The sequence below is a fragment of the Schistocerca nitens genome, chromosome 6 (genome assembly GCF_023898315.1).
Source record: "Schistocerca nitens isolate TAMUIC-IGC-003100 chromosome 6, iqSchNite1.1, whole genome shotgun sequence".
Lineage (NCBI taxonomy): Eukaryota > Metazoa > Arthropoda > Insecta > Orthoptera > Acrididae > Schistocerca > Schistocerca nitens.
Genome location: NC_064619.1, coordinates 630755183 through 630761464, shown reverse-complemented (window position 1 = coordinate 630761464; position 6282 = coordinate 630755183). Strand labels below are relative to the sequence as shown.

Sequence of the window (6282 nt, the reverse complement as noted above, 5' to 3'; positions counted from 1 at the left end):
GAAGCAGTTAATACCATAAATTATCTGGGAGTACGCATTAGAAGTAATTTAAAATGGAATGATCATTTAAAGTTGATCGGCGGTAAAGCAGATGCCAGACTGAGATTCATTGGAAGAATCCTACGGAAATGCAATCCGGAAACAAAAGAAGTAGCTTACACAACGCTTGTTCGCCCGCTGCTTGAATACTGCTCAGCAGTGTGCGATCCGTACCAGATAGGGTTAATAAAAGAGATAGAGAAGATCCAACGGAGAGCAGCGCGCTTCGTTACAGGATCATTTAGTAATCGCGAAAGCGTTACGGAGATGATAGATAAACTCCAGTGGAAGACTCTGCAGGAGAGACGCTCAGTAGCTCGGTACGGGCTTTTGTTGAAGTTTCGAGAACACACCTTCACCGAAGAGTTGGTTAGTTCAAATGGCTCTGAGCACTATGGGACTTAACATCTATGGTCATCAGTCCCCTAGAACTTAGAACTACTTAAACCTAACTAACCTAAGGACATCAAACAACACCCATCACCGAAGAGTCAAGCAGTATATTGCTCCCTCCTACGTATATCTCGCGAAGAGACCACGAGGATAAAATCAGAGAGATTAGAGCTCACACAGAGGCATACTGACAATCCTTCTTTCCACGAACAATACGAGACTGGAATAGAAGGGAGAACCGATAGAGGTACTCAAGGTACCCTCCGGCACACACCGTCAGGTGGCTTGCGGAGTATGGACGTAGATGTAGATGTAGATGTGGTGGGACACCAGCTTCTGCCAGGAGACTGTCAAGAGGGCTCATACGGAAGGGCCCTAACCACACACCAGTATGGTGAACAGGGTGCCGCACGCTCGGTACAGACGGTGTTGCCGACCCATAGGCAACAAATCCATAGTCCAAGTGGGATAAAATTAGGGCTTTGTAAAATTTCAGAAGCGCTACGTAATTCGTGCTCCACGAGAAGTTGCTAAGAACATGAAGAGCATTTAGCTTCTTCATGGAAACTGCGTTCAGCTGGGGAACATGTGGCAGGCAAGATGGGTTGTTGTCAAATAAAATACGTAAAAATGAAAATTTTCAATGACTTCAAGTAACTGGTCACCAAGATAAAATTTCTGGGTGCGGGTGTACAGTCTGGAATCGGCAAAAATGCACAACTCGTGATTTTGCAGAAGAAAATTATCAGCCGTATTTCAGGGCCCAGTCATGTACTCTCCAGACAGTCCCCTGAAGTTAGCGCTCAGTGGTGCACAGAGTTGCAGGGGTCATCCAGATACAGTGACGGAGCGAGTGTGGGGCCCACTGCATTGACGACGGCAGCGAAAAGTGTTACGCTCAGAACCGATCCCTGAGGGACTCCAGCTTCCTGTAGATATTGGTTGCTGAGAGTCGAACCTATCCACACCCGAAGTAGTCAGAGAGATAGGAAATTCTGGATAAAAATGGCTGAACTGCCCAGAAAACCTCGCTCATGCAGTGTACATAGGATATGATGTCGCCAGGTGGTATAGTATGCCTTCTGCAGGTCAAAGAACACACCAGTGAGATGTTGTCGATGCACGGAAGCATTGCGCACTGCAGATTCCAGACGAACTAGATAATTTGTGGTGGACTGGAAAGCCCCAAAGCCACTTCGTACTAGAGATATATGCCCTCCTGCCTGGGGGCGGTAGTTGACCATTCGTTTAAATAGCTTGCACAGCCTATTCGTTAGAGAGTTAGTTAAAATTTGGGGGTCCTTTGTCAGTTCGAGGACAAGAATAATAATATCTTCCCGCCATAGGGAGGGAAATTCTCCTTCCCGCCAAATACGATTAAAAAGCCCAAGGATATGTTTCATTCTGTCAGCATTAAGATGTTTGAGTGTTTGTGTGCTCCAGAGGCCCTATCTAGACACTCTGCGCCACCGCTACGGTTGCAAAAAAAGAAAAAAAAGGCTCTGAGCACTATGTGACTTAACTTCTGAGGTCATCAGCCCCCTAGAACTTAGAACTACTTAAACCTAACTAACCTAAGGACATCACACACATCCATGCCCGAGGCAGGATTCGAACCTGCGACCGTAGCGGTCGCGTGGTTCCAGACTGTAGCGCCTAGGACCCTATGGTCGCAGGTTTGAATCCTGCCTCGAGCATGGTTGCGTGTGATGTCCTTAGGTTAGTTAGGTTTACGTAGTTCTAAGTTCTAGGGGGCTGATGACCTCAGAAGTTAAGTCCCATAGTGCTCAGAGCCACTTTTTTTTCGACACTGCCAAAGTGCTGCAAAGCTCCTATTCAGTAAAAGGGACGTTGCATGATAGAGAGCGGGGCAACGGCCTTGCCGCAGTGGATACACAGGTTCCCGTCAGATCACCGAAGTTAAGCATCGTCGGGCGTGGCCGGCACTTGGATGGGTGACCATCCGAGCCGCCATGCGCTGTCGCCATTTTTCGGGGTGTACTCAGCCTCGTGATGCCAACTGAGGAGCTACTCGACCGAATAGTAGCGGCTCTGGTCTCAGAAAACCATCATAACGATCGGGAGAGTACTGTGCTGATCACACGTGCCTCCTATCCGCATCCTCATCTGAGGATGACACGGCAGTCGGACGGTCCCGATGGGCTACTTGTGGCCTGAAGACGGAGTGTTATATTATGATAGAGAGCAGTGTGCATGGAAGGAAAAGGGAGCACTTAGTAATGTTTTTCCAGGTCACGAAATGTGGATGGTTATCGTTGCAAGCGGACAGTTCAGCGAAATGTGCCACAAAACATTCGATAAGTACCACAGTGTCAGTACGGATGTTACCGTTGGCAAGAATGCCAGGAATCGCCGTGAGTAGTGGATGGCCGAAAATGCGACGGAGTTTAGTCCATACTTGGGACGATGGTGTATTTGATTGCGTAGATGATACATACTGCTCCCAACGCTACACTCATGCTTCTTCTTCTTTATCAAAAACCGCCCTTTCGCCGAAAGTCCGTATTAAATTATCCATAGACGGATGGCGCTTGTGTCGTTGAAGCGCTCTGCGGTGTTTCCTGACAGCTGTAGCTATATCTTCAGACCACCATGGCACCGGTGGTCGTTGGGATGAGCCAGAGGAGTAGGGTATCACTGCTGCAACAAAGTATTCTGTAGAACTTTATCGAAATCCGTTACCCAAATGTCTTCAAAAGTGGCAGTACAAGAGAAATCCTGCTTGTCAGCATTCCAAAGCGAGCATGTTCCAGGTGTCTGTGAAGAAAACGATAGGAAAATGGTCGCTGTCACAAACATCATCATGGACGCGCCATTGGATCAGGGGTAAGATACTCGGGCTGCAGACTGTGAGATTACTAGTTGAGTATGTTACGTGGGCCACATTGCAATGTGTTGCAGCTCCAGTGATAGTAGCAGACAAACAATTCCAAAAATTGTCCTAGTGCTCAGCGTCTAGGAGACACAGTGTCGCCGTCGCACAGAGGATTGTGGGCGTTGAACCTCGAGCAAGTGCGCCGGCGTACGGGGTACGCCAAATTTATATAATCGGCGTATCCAACGTGTTGGCAACAATGGATACGTTCATTGTTCTGACGACTGTTACCAGCAGTGCAGTAATTCTCGGTGCTAAGGAATTTGTTGAACCGAGAATTCAGTGTAACGCTGCCACTTCTGGCGCACTCAGTGCACCGCGCCACTGGTCGTGTTAGTATTTTGTTATGTCTTCGAACGTAGTGGTTGTTTTACCAAGAACGTTCCTATGGTCCGTAGTTGTTGTTGTCGTGGTCTTCAGTCCTGAGACTGGTTTATGCAGCTCTCCATGCTACTCTATCCTGTGTAAGCTTCTTCATCTCCCAGTACCTACTGCAACCTACATCCTTCTGAATCTGCTTAGCGTATTCATCTCTTGGTCTCCCCCTACGATTTTTACCCTCCACGATGCCCTCCAATACTAAATTGGTGATCCCTTGATGCCTCAGAACATGTCCTACCAACCGATCCCTTCTTCTGGTCAAGTTGTGCCACAAACTCCTCTTCTCCCCAATCCTATTCAGTACCTCCTCATTAGTTATGTGATCTACCCATCTAATCTTCAGCATTCTTCTGTAGCACCACATTTCGAAAGCTTCTATTCTCTTCTTGTCCAAACTATTTACCGTCCATGTTTCACTTCCATACGTGGCTACACTCCATACAAATACTTTCAGAAATGACTTCCTGACACTTAAATCTATACTCGATGTTAACAAATTTCTCTTCTTTAGAAACTACTTTAAGTGTCTCATTTCCTAATCTAATACCCTCAACATCACCCGACTTAATTCGACTACATACCATTATCCTCGTTTTGCTTTTGTTGATGTTCATCTTATATCCTCCCTTCAAGACACCATTCATTCCGTTCAACTGCTCTTCCAAGTCCTTTGCTGTCTCTGACAGAATTACAATGTCATCGGCGAACCTCAAAGTTTTTATTTCTTCTCCATGGATTTTAATACCTACTCCGAATTTTTCTTTTGTTTCCTTTACTGCTTGCTCAATATACAGATTGAATAACGTCGGGGAGAGGCTACAACCCTGTCTTACTCCCTTCCCAACCGCTGCTTCCCTTTCATGTCCCTCAACTCTTATAACTGCCATCTGGTTTCTGTACAAATTGTAAATAGCCTTTCGCTCCCTGTATTTTACCCCTGCCACCTTTAGAATTTGAAAGAGAGTATTCCAGTCAACATTGTCAAAAGCTTTCTCTAAGTCTACAAATGCTAGAAACGTAGGTTTGCCTTTCCTTAATGTTTCTTCTAAGGTAAGTCGTAAGGGCAGTATTGTCTCACGTGTTCCAGTATTTCTACGGAATCCAAACTGATCTTCCCCGAGGCCGGCTTCTACTAGTTTTTCCATTCGTCTGTAAAGAATTCGTGTTAGTATTTTGCAGCTGTGGCTTATTAAACTGATTGTCCGGTAATTATCACATCTGTCAACACCTGCTTTCTTTGGGATTGGAATTATTATATTCTTCTTGAAGTCTGAGGGTATTTCACCTGTTTCATACATCTTCCTCACCAGATGGTAGAGTTTTGTCAGGACTGGCTCTCCCAAGGCCGTCAGTAGTTCCAATGGAATGTTGTCTACTCCGGGGGCCTTGTTTCGACTCAGGTCTTTCAGTGCTCTGTCAAACTCTTCACGCAGTATCGTATCTCCCATTTCATCTTCATCTACATCCTCTTCCATTTCCATAATATTGTCCTCAAGTACATCGGCCTTGTATAGACCCTCTATATACTCCTTCCACCTTTCTGCTTTCCCTTCATTGCTTAGAACTGGGATTCCATCTGAGCTCTTGATGTTCATACAAGTGGTTCTCTTATCTCCAAAGGTCTCTTTAATTTTCCTGTAGGCAGTATCTATCTTACCCCTAGTGAGAAAAGCCTATGCATCCTTACATTTGTCCTCTAGCTATCCCTCCTTAGCCATTTTGCACTTTCTGTCGATCTCATTTTTGAGACGTTTGTATTCCTTTTTGCCTGCTTCATTTACTGCAATTTTGTATTTTCTCCTTTCATCAATTAAATTCAATATTTCTTCTGTTACCCAAGGATTTCTACTAGCCCTCGTCTTTTTACCTATTTGATACTCTGCTGCCTTCACTACTTCATCCCTCAAAGCTACCCATTCCTTTTCTACTGTATTTCTTTCCCCCATTCCTGTCAATTGTTCCCTTATGCTCTCCCTGAAACTCTGTACAACCTCTGGTTCTTTCAGTTTATCCAGGTCCCATCTCCTTAAATTCCCACCTTTTTGCAGTTTCTTCAGTTTTAATCTACAGGTCGTAACTAATAGATTGTGGTCAGAGTCCACATCTGCCCCTGGAAATGTCTTACAATTTAAAACCTGGTTCCTAATTCTCTGTCTTACCATTATATAATCTATCTGATACCTTTTAGTATCTCCAGGGTTCTTCCATGTATACAACCTTGTATCATGATTCTTAAACCAAGTGTTAGCTATGATTAAGTTGTGCTCTGTGCAAAATTCTACCAGACGGTTTCCTCTTTCATTTCTTAGCCCCAATCCATATTCACCTACTACGTTTCCTTCTCTCCCTTTTCCTACACTCGAATTCCAGTCACCCATGACTATTAAATTTTCGTCTCCCTTCACTACCTGAATAATTTCTTTTATTTCATCATACATTTCTTCAATTTCTTCGTCATCTGCAGAGCTAGTTGGCATATAAACTTGTACTACTGTAGTAGGTGTGGGCTTCGTATCTATCTTGGCCACAATAATGCGTTCACTATGCTGTTTGTAGTAGCTTACCCGCATTCC

General features: G+C 44.9%; 1 pseudogene; it reads left to right on the top strand.

Moving 5' to 3' along the window:
• The first annotated feature begins 2301 nt into the window (after positions 1-2301).
• On the top strand, positions 2302-2419 carry LOC126191907 (5S ribosomal RNA; annotated as a pseudogene).
• Positions 2420-6282: the final 3863 nt, after the last annotated feature.